Below are 15,585 nucleotides of genomic sequence, written 5' to 3' on the forward strand. Positions count from 1 at the left end.
CTAAAGTAGTGCAGGATCCTTCCTGATGAGAGATACTATGTAACTGTTAGACATTATTAATTGTTTGCAGTGTTGTAGCTGTGTTGGTCCCAATATATAAGAGAGACAAGGATGGGCAATATCTCTTATTGGACCAACTCTTGTTCGTGAAAGGTACACATTTTCAAGTTACACAGAGCTCTTCTTCAGGTCCTTCCACCATTAGAACTTGGTCCGGTAAAAGACATTACCTCACCTAAGTTCTCTCAGACATTATTAATAAAAGTGGGATATACGAGTCTGATGTGCATGTAGTTCTGTGTTTGCTAGCATGTAACTAACACAGAGGAAGAGGTGGAAATTCATATGCTGCTGTCAGAACTACAGTTGCCAACTTTCTACTCGCACAAAACTGAACTCCCTTGCTCTGCCCCTCCGGAGGCCCCGTCCTTGCCCCACCCCTTCTCCAAGGTTCCGCCCCCCTCTCACTCCATCCACCCCCCCTCTGTCACTTGCTCTCCCCACCCTCACTCACTCATTTTCACTGGGCTGGCTCAGGGGGTTGGGGTGCGGGAGGGGGTGAGGGCTCTGGCTGGGGGTGCAGGCTCCGGGGTGGGGACAGAAATGAGGAGTTCAGGGTGCGGGAGCAGGTTCCTGGCTGAGGCAGTGGTGGAGATGCTGGAGGAGGTGAGGGCTCTGGCTGGGGATGTGGGCTCTGGGGTGGGGTGAGGGGTTTAAGGTGCAGGAGGGGGCTCCAGGCTGGGGGGTGGTTCACAGTATGGGAGGGGGATCTGGGCTGAGGAAGTGGGTTGGGATGCTGGAGGAGGTGAGGGCTCCGGCTGGGGATGCAGACTCTGGGGTGGAGCTGGGGATTAGGGGTTTAGGTGTAGGAGGGTGCTCTGGGGCCCAAGGTGTTGGGGCCCAAGGGGCTGGGGCCCAAGGTGTTCAGCAGGCAGGAGGGAGATCAGTGCTGGAGCCTGCCTTAGCCCCGCTGCATCGCCCTCTGGACTTTTAATGCCCAGTCAGCGGTGCTGACTGGAGCTGCCAGGGTCCCTTTTTGACTGGGCGTTCCGGTCGAAAACTGGACACCTGGCAACCCTAGTCATAATAGCTGCATTTACCATGTGATTTCAGGTAATATGCATGACCACATTCCCTACTGTCTTAAAATGCAGCAAACTCCTGTATTTTTAAACCTTCCACATCACACATTTGAAAGTTAATGCATGTTCAGCACTCAGCACCCCTAAGTATTTTTCTTCTCACATTTAAATTTAAACAAAGAAAATGTTATAAAATTAGGGGAATCATTCAATGAAATGGCCAAGAAATCAGAACTACAGTTGTTTTTTTTAAAAAGAGTTGTTTGATTAATGTCCCATTTGCTACATTTAAAAATTATCTCCAATTATATTCTGTTTTAATTATCCAGTCTTAACACACCCTTATGTCAATGTGTATACAACAATGGTATTTAAAGGAGCACTTGGAAGTTTGTAAGCCTAACATTTGAACTTTTATCTTTATATGGACATGAAATTCTATATATTTGCTCCCTAAAAAAAATCAAAACCTACAACTCTATGGCAACAAAATAGTACATATTCCTGACAAAAACATCTGCAACATTTTTAATAACGAGTGACCACTTCCAGTGAGTGATTTGTTTTAAACTGGGAGAAATAGAATTTTAAAAATCAAGCTAAATAGCACAACAGAGTCATTTTAATTCTTCAATACACAATTCAATTCTCTACAAACAACTTCTAAGAAATTTCAGGGGAAAAACAGGAAATCCCTTACCATAATAACAATTGAATACTGTATGTTAGTACAGTCTGATATTTCTTTCCACATTTTGATTTTTTGTTGTTAAAATTAAGGTTGGTTGTTCATAGATGATGTACAGATTTGGTGGTAAGGTAAAGGTAATAATTGGAGATATACCAATCTCCTAGAACTGGAAGGGACCTTGAAAGGTCATTGAGTCCAGCCCCCTGCTTTCACTAGCAGGACCAATTTTTGCCCCAGATCCCTATGTGGCCTCCTTAAGGATTGAACTTGCAACCCTGGGTTTGGTAGGCCAATGCTCAAACCACTGAGCTACTCCTCCTCCACTCCCTTCCTCTGATGTGAGTTTAGGCCACATCTAGCAGCTAGCCCCATTTTTTATGTTCTGCCCTACTTGGGAAATTTGAGAATGCCAGAAAGTAACTGTTACAAAAACCCGACTACAATTCTGAATCTGCACCATTAAAGTTAGTGGGAGCTTTGTCACGGATGTCAGTGAATTTAGGATTAAGCCCTTATAGAACTCCACTTGCAGCACTAAGTTTGGAATGAGAAGAAGAAAGTTTAATTATCAGCCCATTTTCACATGCTTATAAATCTGAAAATAATGACCCTTTGGGTTGAAAATGTTCATTCTTGTCACTAACTCAAAAGCATTTCTTTCTTTCTTTCTTTCTTTCTTTCTTTCTGCAAGTTTGGTAAAATTCAGTTTGGCCATTTTTGAGTTACCAGAGCACAACAAATGATGGATTTTACACATTAAGAAAGTTACTCAGATGCTTTCTGTGCTCCTATATCTCAAAACCAGCTTTATTTTAAAAGTTCACATTTGTCATGACTCTAGATATCAATAAACACACACACACCTAAGACATGATTAAAGAAGTCTGGTTTAGGAATAACCAAATTGTAAGTCTCAACAGAATGTGTTGAACATGCACAATATATTACTTTGCCACTGTTTTTTTTAGGCATGCACTGAGGTGTAAAACTGTAGATAAGTGGTTCTCAACCTCTGCATGCTGAGACTTCTCTCCTGTTTAGCAACATGAGAAGGGCAAGATGGTGACAAACCCCAGGTTGAGATCCCCTGCTTTTGATTTACCCACATGTTGTGAGTAGATATCTGGAGCAACGCACACTGAAACAATGATTATAATCATTCTGAGGCCTACCTGCACCGATGCCTTCCCTCTGTCTTTATTCATACCTCTCCCTGTCCTTAATTCTGTTGATCTGCATGCAAGGGCTTGGCTACATGGGGGAAGCTAGTGCAAAATAAACAAGGATGTGAATGTAAAGCTCAACAGCTACTCTGTACTAACTGCCCATGTGGACGCATTTACTTTGCACTAAGAGTGCCATTTTGCAGTTTAGCTTAATCTACTTCCAAAACAGACTTGGAAGTGGATTAAGCTAAACTATAAAAAGAAACTTTTAGTGTAAATAAGAGTGACCATATAAGCAGCTATTGCAGAATAATTATTCCTCAAAAGTTATTCCAGGCAATTTCCCACGTAGACAAGCCCTCAGTTCAAAGATCATGTGCTCCAGGGCTTTGTGCTCCAGAGTGAACTAAAAAGAGCATGGGAAATTTTAAATTTCCAACATTGAAGCCCAACTTGAAAAATCTGTTCAAGTGTCCATAGCTCCTGGAGGCCTCCTCATCTTAGTCTGTGCAGAGAAGAGAGAAGAAAGAGCCCTACTAGACCCGCCCTTTGAGGAAGTGGAAGGAGAGATGAAGCACCAGAGAAGATGGAAAGAAGATTCCCCATCCTCTCTGGGAGAACTGATAGAAAAACATCTTCTGCTTCTGGGTCCCCTCCATTCCACAGAAGGAACTGGGGAACAGACTCTCAGGCCTGGTCTATGCCTAAAACTTATGTCAACCCAGCTACATAATGCAGGTCTGTGAAGAACTGCATGCCCTGTGTGATGTAGTTAGGACAATTTAACCCCTGCTTTAGAAGCAGCAAGGTCAACAGAATAATTTTTCCATCGCTGTGGTAAAAGTCTACATACACTACAGCACTGTACCATTGTAGCACTTGTAGGGTAGACATAGCCTTATAAGCTAAACACACCAGCTAAGGCCAGCACTAAATCAACTTACTCACACTTCTTTAAGGAGATTAAGCAAAGGGATGGATCTGGATGTGTGTCTGCTTGTTAAAACAATGAGCAGATTTGGGGAAGAGAGGGTATGTGTAGAAAAAGGATTTATGTGCTTGTGCAGTGAGATGTGAGAGATTATTGAGAGAGGAGAGAGAGAATGAACATAGGGTCAGGAGGGAAAGAACACAGTGCAAGGAATGAGAGGAAGGGGGGGGGAAAGGAAAGAACCAACAATCAGAGGAAAAATAATACACCATGATATACAGTAAAGAAGAGGCAAAAAGTGACTAGAAGGAACAAGAAACAAAAGAGACTTAGTATGGGATTTTATTATTCTAATTTTAACAGTTTAATGTCAAATTATTATAGTAAATAGACAGAACGGCATGATACTATATGCACCTGGCCTGGGGTTTTCAAAGAGCCCTAAAATATTCATAATTCCCCTAGATTTTCAGTAGGAGTTCAGTGCTGATCTCCCTTAGGGTCTTTGAAAATCCCAGCCACTGCTATCATCTATCTATCATGTGTCCATTCACTAGAAACACAGAAATAGTTCTAGGAGACTGAAGACAGCTAATGAGTCCTTATCTGGCAGATTATCAGACACACAGATGATGTTGTTACCTAGACTATCCACTCTCACCAATCTGCTTCTTTTGAAAAACGTTCTTAAAAGGTGAGAACTCTGAAGCCATGTTGCATTTTCTGTACTCTATATGAGTACGTCTGTAACCGTGCCTTAATGGGTCACAACTGAGAATGCCAAATTCAGGACGAACTGCTGAGAGATAGGGCAGATACACCCCCAAGACTAGTGTCTAATCCCCCATAGGATATACCAAACCAGCCACAAAAGTAAACTTCTGTTTCATCATGCTGGCTAACAAGAAGTCATAAAAGCAGTTTTCTTGGGCATTCCAGTTCTTATATCACCACCAAAAACACTGGATTCAGAGATGAGTGGTTCTTTACAACCAGTCTCGTCAAATGAAAGGTTTTTCTGATCCCAAAGGACCAGCCACACACCCAGGTCAATATATAACTTAGATCTTACCCAAAAATCGCACTGATGCCAATCCTTTAGTATCTAAAATCTAAAGGTTTATTCATAGAAAGAAAAAAAGAAAGAAAGAAAGAAAGGTGAGAGTTAAAATTGGTTAAAAGAATCAAATGCATACAGTGCTAATAAGCAATGATCACATAAACACCACCCTATACCAGAAACCTACTGACCATTATACTTACCTACATGTCTCCAGCTTTCATCCAGGCCACATCACACAATCCATTGTCTACAGTCAAGCTCTAAGATACAACCACATTTGCTCCAATTCCTCAGACAGAGACAAACACAAGATCTCTATCAAGCATTCTTAAAACTACAATATCCACCTGCTGAAGTGAAGAAACAGACTGACAGAGCCAGAAGAGTACCCAGAAGTCACCTACTACAAGACAGGCCCAACAAAGAAAGTAATGGAACGCCACCAGCCATCACCTTCAGCCCCCAACTAAAACCTCTCCAGTGCATCATCAAGGATCTACAACCTATCCTGAAGGACCATCCCTCACTCTCACAGATCTTGGGAGACAGGCCAGTCCTCATTTACAGACAGCCCCTCAACCTGAAGCAAATATTCACCAGCAACCACACATCACACAACAAAAACACTAACTCAGGAACCTATCCTTGCAACAAAGCCCGTTGCCAACTCTGTCCACATATCTATTCAAGGGACACCATCACAGGACCTAATCACATTAGCCACACCATCAGGGGCTCGTTCACCTGCACATCTACCAATGTAATATATGCCATCATGTGCCAGCAATGCCCCTCTGCCATGTACATTGGCCAAACTGGACAGTCTCTATGCAAAAGAATAAATGGACACAAATCAGACGTCAAGAATTATAACATTCAAAGGCCAGTCGGAGAACACTTCAGCCTCCCTGGATACTCAATTTACAGCCCTAAAAGATGCAATTCTTCAACAAAAAAACCTTCAAAAACAGACTCCAATGAGAAACTACAGAACTGGAATTAATTTGCAAACTGGACACCATTAAATTAGGCTTGAATAAAGACTGGGAGTGGATGGGTAAAAACTATTTCCCCATGCTAATTTTCCCCCTACTGTTACTCACACCTTCTTGTCAACTGTTTGAAATGGGCCATCCTGATTATCACTACAAAAGTTTTTTTTCTCCTGCTGATAATAGCTCATCTTAATTGATTATTCTTGTTAGAGTTGGTATGGCAACCCCCATTTTTTCATGTTTTTTCTGTGTGTATGTGTGTGTGTGTGCGTGTGTATATATATATATAATCTTCCTACTGTATTTTCCACTGAATGCATCTGATGAAGTGGGTTGTAGCCCACGGAAGTATATGCCCAAATAAATTTGTTAGTCTCTAAGGTGTCACAAGTACTCCTCGTTCTTTTTGCTGATACAGACTAACATGACTACCACTCTGAAACCTATCAAATGCATACAGTAATTGCAAAGTTCTTGGCTCAGGCTTGTCGCAGTTATGGAATAAACTGCTTAATTAATAAGTCTCTGGTTCCTTCCAAATCATTGGAAGGACCTCAGTCCATTGGTTAGAATTTTCCCATTAGTATAGTCCAGAGGTTTGGGCAAGAAAGAAGCAAAATAGAGGGGTTTCCAGGGCCATTTATATTCTCTGCCATGTGGAGGAAAACTCATTGTTTCAAACAAAAACCTCAACCCAGCTAGTGGAGAATCACAGGTGATCAGATAGTGTTTGGAGTCACCTGGCAAGTCACATGTTCATGCCCAATTTCGCTCAGTCCTTGCAGGAAGCCATTACCTATATTCCAGACAGTGTAGATGGGAACCTCTCATGGTCCATTGTGAGTTAAGTGTCCTTTTGATGGGCCACTCAATCTGAATAGTCCCTCCAAGATGTGTTGGCTAACTACTTCCTGGGTATTAGCCCAAGAGCAAACATTTGAAATCCAGGTATAGAGCTAATATTCATAACTTCAAATACAAAAATGATACATGCATACAGATAGCATAATCATAACCAGCAAATCTTAACCTTTTAATCTTACATGCCACATTTTGTACAAGATTTATTGCAAATATATAATAGTGGTTGCAACATGACAACATGAGTATTAACGACTGGTCCAGTGACATGTTGTCGGTCAGAGTGCTAAGGAGAAACTTCCACTGTGATTGTTAATCACGGAGAATCAATGATATTGTAAACATAATGATTCTGTTTTTAAAACTAGGAACCTACAATTAGGCTCCTATGGTCCAGATCATCAAAGGTATTTAGGTGCCTAACTTCCAAGGATTTAAATGGGAGTTAGGTGCCTAAATACCTTTGAGCATCTGGGCTCTACTTTAATATTAGACAGAGCTGGACAACATTTACCAAAGTTTAATTTTGTCATTTTTCATCAAAATTTGAAACGGAAAAAAATGGGGGGGGCAATTTTTTATTATTTTTGGTGTATTTTTCAACCAACTCTGAGATAGTCAAATTCTTTTTAGTGTCAAATTTCATCAACGTTTTTAATTTCCATGATCATTTTTTCCAAGATTTGCATTAATTATTTTAAAACATTTTTTAAATCAGCCCTGTTTAACTGATTTTCAAAAATGCTGACTGCAGCTCACCAGAGGCTCCTCTAAGGAAGGGAGGCCTGCGAGATGTTTGAGCCTGTTCATTTGTTTTTCCTTTCCTTTGTTCCTTTTCTCCTAAACCCTGGAAGGAGCAAGCTCCGGCGGACCCCAACCAGAGGGCTGAGTTTCCATTTGCAGACTTAGATGACAAGAGACTGAGTAGAGGACCCCATCAAATCCTAGGGAGGTGCGGTGGAGGGACTATGACCATGAGAGTTCCACTGACTTTCACTGAGGTTTAGGCTCCTCAGTGCTTTGATCAATTTTGTAAATGAGAGTTAGGTTTCTAAGGCACAAAAGCGCTTTTGAAAATATTAACCTATATTTATGTAGGGATTCACCTTACTACTGAAATGCAGCCACCCCTGAGACACATGAGAAAACTTACTGACTAACAATTGCACCTCTAGAAAGACAGGAATTATAATATTAAAGAGTGGTTTCAGAGTAGCAGCCGTGTTAGTCTGTATCCGCAAAAAGAACAGGAGTACTTGTGGCACCTTAGAGACTAACAAATTTATTTCAGCATAAGCTTTCGTGGGCTACATATGCATATGCACCCGAAGAAGTGAGCTGCAGCCCATGAAAGCTTATGCTGAAATAAATTTGTTAGTCTCTAAGGTGCCACAAGTACTCCTAATATTAGAGTGTTACACTCAAAAAAAGATATTCTCATATGCTGAAAACTTCTAAGTCATCAAGTTTCCTTGATTTGTCATCTCTTTACCCTCTAAAAATAGCCAACAGTTTTGCTTTGGTATTTTCTGAAGTTTTATTCCCCTAGTCTTGTTAATTTTGACTTTTTTTTCACCCTTAGAACTCACTAAGGGCCCAATTTTGCTTCCATTGAAAGCTCCACTGACTTCAGTGAGAGCAGAATCAGAGCGTATGGTAGAAAACCCCTGGCTAGAAACAAATCAAACCTCTATATTTAATTGCCCTAGGGATAGATTTCATAAGGGAATAGATGGCTTATAGAAGAGATATGAGACCCTTCACATCTAGGTCACTGCATCAGATCTAATGTAGCTATTGCTATCTGCTGGCTGTGTGGTGGTTTATGTGAAATGATTTGGCATTCTTCATCTAATTCCTAAGGACAAACATCTGAAGTGACACCTTTGTTGGCAATCAGCACACTGGCCAAGGGCTGTAGGGACATGAAGACTCAACTACCCTCTCATGCCTAGAGTTGGTAAGTCCAGAAAAAGTCTGAGGCATGGGGGAGTTTGCACTGTCTTTACTGTATGGTAAACAGAGGGCATGAGTCTGCCAGGCTGTCAGTCTGGCATCTCCCATAGCACCAAAGACACGGGGTGAAATCCTGACCCTGTTGAAGTCAACGGGAGCTTAGGCATTTACTTCAGGGAGCCTAGGATTTCACCCCATCATTGCAGCCCCTCCCCTGTGTGACTGTCCTTTTGAGGTCAACGAGGCTGCTCACATGAAAAAGTGTTGTCAGGATCAGGCTCTACATTCTCGTTTAAAACATTCTCGTTAAACAAGAACTTTTCTCTACTCAAACTCTACAAAAATAAAGTATCTTCCCTGCCTGAGACACTTCTCTGTGGGCCCAATGCCAAAAGGTGCTGAGGCCACCTGAGAGGTGCTGGGCTTGTACTGAGGATAGGCCAAATTCTCATTTACACTGTGGCTTCTTTGCACCACTCTAATATTGTAAAGGGGCCTTAAATGTAATTTACTGCTACTTTAAGGACTTTTTACACTACCAGAGTGGTGTAAAGGAGCCATAGTGTAAATGAGTATCTGGCCCAACATGCATCCTGGATACTCAACACCATGAAAGATTTGGCCCCATAGTGTAATCATTTCAATCCTTTAGGTTTTAAGTTACTTGGAACCAAATGTGCTGTGTACAAAACAGCCCAGTATTCCCTAAAGAATATCAGTGATGATGTGATTTGGATGAGTTCCCTGGCATCTTAACTGCCACTTTGATCCTGCAAATTCCTAATCCAGGATCTAAGCACCTTTCGGCAACAACCACAACTATTCAGTTCTAAAAATGCTTTTTTAAAAATCTGCTCTGATTTTATATAAGCAGGTGGATTTCTCTCAGAAAAGAATGTTAAAGGGACTGACACAAAAAGAAATCCTGCTCTCCAGCCTTCAAAGTGGCATTTAAAATGCTTGTATATTTGCACACAATAAAGGATAAAAATAGTCATGGAAATTGGCTGCTAACCTTTGATAAGAAAAGTGGTGACGTACTGGTATCTGGATTGTTTTACTCACATGGTAGACTATGTAGACGTGCATTTTTATTATTACACAGAGTACTACACACACAGCCTTTCACCTCCTAGAGGGCTATATTGAGACTGAATGTCTCGCCTTGTGTAAGGGTTGGTACACACAGCAACCCTGGGAAGGGATGGTGACTCAGAAAGCCACAATTATCTCTCTGCTTCTCCTTAACTCCAGGAGGAAATAAGTCACTGCAGTCCTTTACAAAGTGCAGCAGACCTCTCCCTCAAGCTGACTCAGTTCCACTGATTTGTGCCTGGGGGGCATGGCTCTACGCACTTTCCATCCACTTGCTCATGGAGGGGAATAACATTCCCAGGAAAGCTGCTGTCTCCCAGGCGGGCCATGCAGACAGTAGCAGTTTCCAATTGCTTCCTTCAACTTCCCCAGGAAGTGTGACTTCATAACACCTCCAATGCAGGCCTGTGCCTCAGTGACAAAATGTGCTTCTGTATTGTTTACATAATCCTGTGCAGAGACCAATTTTCCTAAAGGCAACTACTCCAACCAAAGGGCAATGTCAGGTTAGAAAAAATGTCCTTATCTCTGTAACTAATAACAGCTGGGATTATTCAGAGAGAGAACATTTTAGCAATTGAATGGACTTGCCAGTCTTTATGATCTCTGTTTACTTTTCTGCAGTTCTCTGCACTGGGACAATGAAGGTAGGCAACTGGTCAGTTTCACGTTGCTTTAGAGTCAAGTTGTTTCACTTTGGGTTCTGATACAGGCTCTGCAGTGTAGTCTGAACTATTACAAACATTACAGGGGAATGTTTATTTGTGTTATAAGATGTCTCTTTTTTGTTTAATATGGTGGAAGTATTTCTATTGGTCGTATGTTCTATAAAAGTATATTTTAAAAACAAATCTAAACTGGGAGACATAGCCAGCCTGACAGGGATAGTATTGCAGAACCCAGGCATACAAAACTCACCCGTCAGGCCCCCAAAATCATGAGAGATGCTTAAAAATCAAGATTTTTAAAAATAATAAATGTTGGGTTCTTTTGATTTGTCTTCTGGTTTTTGAGACATCAGGGTTCACATTTTCAAGTTTTTTTCTGAAACATGAGAGCTAGAAACTTCCTTTCCCTCCCTCCCTCCCTCCCCCTTCCCACAAATGAAAGTAGAGAGTCCAGTGTAATAATGTGACTTCAGCAGCTGGGGCTTTAAGGAAAATGACTTTTCCCGTTGGCTCAAAGCATCGTTATAAGCATTATATGGGCTACACTGTGTGTAAAGTAACCTAAAAACCTGTACAAACCTACTCAGAAGTTAAGCCCGAACCACAGCATCATAAATTGATTTATAGGTTCAAAGATTTTTAAGATCAGAAGGAACCATTGTGATCGTCTAGTGTGACCTACTGCGTAACACAAGTCAGTAACTGAATGCAACATTTTACTAGGACTCAAAAGGCATATGTGAAATCCAAGCTGAATCCTTTCTTCCAGAATTGACCAGCTCAGTTACAGTGTCCACCGTGTTGACAAAGAACTCTGACTAAAATTCACTACAATACACAGATAAAGCATGAAATACATGCAGATTGAGCTACAGTATTATGTTGTTTTTATGTTGTTATTATTCTTAATTATTATTAATTATTTTTACCATAGGAGCTCTAAACATGAACCATGGTCCATGACCCCACTGTGCTAGGCTCTGTACAAACAGAACAAAAAGATATCAATGCCCCATAGAGTTTACAGTCTAAGTATACGATTAGAGACACCCGCTGGATTCAGACAGATGAGGGAACACAAATAAATAATGACACAGTATTGGCCATCATGAACAGGTGTGGTCTTAGCACACCAGCAACCTAATCATCGTCCAGTGTTTTTGTAGGCATCATGGCAAAGGAGAGTTTTAAGGAGCGATTTGAAGGGGGACAATGAGGTAGCTTTGTGAATATTTATGGGGAGCACCTCCCAAGCAAGAAGGGCAGCATGGGAGAAAGCACAAAGGTGCTCGTTTGACAATGTAACAAGTCAGCAGTGAAGGCTGTTATTATGGGGCGAGTGGAGGCAAGGATCGACACCATGATGATGGATGAGATGATGGATAGGGGGGATTGATTGTGAAAAGCCTTGAAAAAGACAACAAGCAGCTTCTGTTTGATGCAATTGCGAAAGGGGAGCCAATGGAGGGATTCAAAGAAATGTGACATAGTCAAAGCAATGGACTAGGAAAACCACCTAAAAGTGGCAGAAGGTTGCTTTGAATGGGAGGGGTGGAGGCGCACATGGAAACCTAAATGTACTAACATGGGGAGCGGGGAGACTCAGAGGGAATGGGAGGAAGTTGGGATGTCAGGGAACATTAGGATGGGTGCTCCATGTGGGGAGACGGGGACAGTTGGGGTGCCAGGGATAGGAGGGGGAGCAGAGCGGTGCTCTGCATGGCATGTGAAGGGAGCTACTGAAGATTTAAGGAGGGAGACAGCTGGCACCAGGTTGGGAAGAAGGGTCTTGTGGATTTGGGCTGGGGTAGTTGCTCCCACCCCTGGCCTGATCACCTCGGTTCCTACCTGCTCCCCAGGCCAAGCCCAGGTGCTGCAACAGCTGCTGTAGCACCCCCAGTCACACTCTTGCCTCCACATCCAGCAGTCTCAAAGCTCCACCTGACCTGAGCCATGTTGAGCTTGAGCTGATGGCTAGACATCCATGAGGGGATGTCTGAGAGAGAGGCCTCTGGTGTATTGAGGACTGTGTTGAAATTGCAATCTATCACTGTAAGAGTGTGAGGAATGAATGAAGGGTTCCTGGTCCTGCTTGCAGGCTAGGGAACTTTGTAGTGAAGTGTGTGATCTGGGAGCAGCAATCAGTCTGCAGCCAGACAGCTGAGTTGGTTTAGGGAGCAGCCTGCTTTGTCACTCTTTGGTTTTGGGGTTCTCATATGTTACCTGCATTCTAAGAAATAAAGCAGTGTTACAGTTTTGTAAGCAGTATTTTTTTTGTTTGGCTTTTCTGTGTGTATGCTGTGAACGTAACTAGGCTTTTCTGTGTGTATGCTGTGACTAGGCCAAGATTTTAGTTTGGACAGAAGGAGACAATTCTGGAGTAGAGAGGTAGATCTACAAGTTAGCACAGAGATGGTAGTTAAATTTGTGCTTACAAATAAAATGACCAGAGATAAGTTTTGGAGGAAAAAGAAAAGAGGACCAAGATCAGCGCCTGTGGAATCCTCACAGACAACTGGAGGGTAGATGAGGAGGATCCTCCAAAGGACATGCTGAATGAGTGACTAGAGAGGTGAAAGAAGAACCAGGAAAGGACAGAGTTATACAAGCTAAGAGAACAAGATGTCAAGAAGAGCACGGTGTCAAAGGCGGCTGGCATGTCGAGGAGAATTAAGGTGAGATACTGGGTCTGAGCTTTAGCTAGGAAGAGATCATTAGAGATTTGGCAAGTTGGCCCCTCACTGTCACTTCTTATTGTAAAGAGGACATGGCACTGATCAACCATAAAGACAATACCAGCCCAAAACCACCAACCTTGCTTAAATAGAATTAAGATTGTAAATAGATCTCTCAATTTAAAATAACATTCTTAGACTGCTGAAGCAGTTAATTTAAAAAACTTTGAAAGTCAGGAAATTCAGGGAGAACTTTATTTTTAAGTTTGAAGGTCTGGAAATTGGAATGTTGTAGTTTACAAATGCAAACATCAGAAAGTCTGGAAACACTCACTCACAACTCCAGTGCATCATAAAATAGCACCAATACTGTAACTGACAGTACAAAGCATTGGAATTCATTAGTTTATTCTTATGCAGAACAATATCATTCCATTTGGAATTAATTCACCTCTGTGTAGGTGGCCAGCATAAGACCTGTGCACCACTTATCTCTCTAGAAATAAGGTTAAAGTGATGCATAAGCTTTGTGCAGGCTCACTGCACTGGGGTGCATTTCACCCTTAGTGAAGAATGGCACTGTCAGAACATAATCATGAGTTCTGAGGATAATACCTGGCACATATTAAAAGTAATCTGTTTCCTAATAGAATGCCTTTTTATCAAGAATGCATTCTGCAAACATTTATTTTTAGAGCCTGAATATGAAAGGCCCACAGCATTTAGTAGCTCTCTCAATCAAGCCTTTATATAAGTTTATTATATTGGTTATAATTCATAGTTAAATGTAGCTTGATTAGCGTAGTAATTTGTTCTCCATTTTTTAAAAGATGCTAATTCATTTCAGATCAAAATAAACTGAAATACCTCACATATTATTGCTGGAGTCCCAAAAAGCTAATCCATTTTATAAATCTCCATCAGCCCCTGCAGTTTTTCCAAGAATTGTGCCAACAGCCAGTAAAAATTGTATGGGCAGGATTGACAGACTCAGAAGAGGAGAACTCTCCCAGTGATGACTAAGCCACTGATAAGCTCTCCTACAACTGAGATATTAATCAGTTCTTGAAGAATTATCTCTGGACACTTGCTATTCCATGGGTGAATTTTTAGCAAAAGCTACCCAGCGACATTTCCATTATTGATATGTAGAGAGACAGGATGAAATCCTGGCCCCGTTTTGAAGTCAATGGCAAAACTTCCATTGACTTCAAAGGGGCCAGGATTTTTCCAACTAAGTTACCAGAAAGTGACTGATTCTCAGCTGGTCTGCAGTGGCAACTGCTGCCCCTCAAGGAACAAGGTGCAGGGCTATTTAGCAGTGTTAAGATAATTGATTAATATTGCTCCAAGAATTATAATTTCTGTACAGTCTGCTTGACCATTTCTGGTGGCTCTAACCAGCTAACACCACAGACTATGTGCTGCAGCTTCATCCCTTTGCAGTGCTGAAATGAAAGTGGCTAAGGTTTACTCAGCTCGGTTTCACTGTGCTACAAGACAGTACTATTGTAGCATACAGTGATCTCCACTCATGAAGTCACAAAACCATTTTCAGAGAAAGTTAATCTTCATTACAATAAAACAAAGGATTTAAGGTGAAATTTGAAGTGGGGAAGTCATTCAGGGGGATGAATGAGGGGGAAAGGGCCATAAAAAGGTCAGCATAAATGAATGAGTGATTCCCTACCTCTGGAGGTAAGAGAGAGGAAGACAATATTGGAGGAGATGAGTGAAATAGACAGGAAACAGGCAAGCAAACAGAGAGGTAGCATGAAACATGTCCATGGAGAGAGAATATATATTGGATTTAGAAAAAACTACAAAGCCATTAGAAATGACAGAGGGTTAGGTTGTTACATAGTGTTCCTGCTTCCTGGAGTGAGAAAGTCATTTGGCTGCAGAGTTCTGGACACCTGAAGTTTGAAGAAGAGGCATTTAGGAAGAATGTAAAAGAAGGAACTATCATACTCAAGACATTAGAGGACTGATTTTCAGACTGAGATTATGTGATCAAGTGCGTGACAGTTTACGGCAGGCACTACCACATACACATGTGTAAATCAAAGACTTGAGCGTGTGCACTGGATAGCTATATGGATAGTTGCCATCTAACTCTGTGGGCATGAAAATCCCTGCTTTTGTGCATGCACATGCTTGTTGTACATATGCAAAGTAGGTGGCAATTGAGCAGGCTGAAACTGGCATGCAATCCTGGTCTGAAAATCAAGAAGGAAAGAAAGTTTGGGGTTAGAGATGGCTTCAAGATTTCTGCCCATCAAAGCAAAGTTAAGGTTCTCGTTAAGGACAGTGATGTCTTCATATTGGTCTAGATAGAGCCTAGCATGTTGTAGGCACTGCTGCAAATACAAATAATATATATTAATAACAATAATGAAAGA

At 41.6% G+C, this 15,585-nt stretch overlaps 1 protein-coding gene across 1 annotated transcript in view; it reads right to left on the minus strand.

Moving 5' to 3' along the window:
* Positions 1-15,585, minus strand: part of EVA1C (eva-1 homolog C) — a 69,218-nt gene that overhangs the window by 39,999 nt on the left and 13,634 nt on the right. The window lies entirely within an intron of this gene.

This window comes from Mauremys reevesii, linkage group 1 (genome assembly GCF_016161935.1).
Source record: "Mauremys reevesii isolate NIE-2019 linkage group 1, ASM1616193v1, whole genome shotgun sequence".
Taxonomy (NCBI): Eukaryota; Metazoa; Chordata; order Testudines; family Geoemydidae; genus Mauremys; species Mauremys reevesii.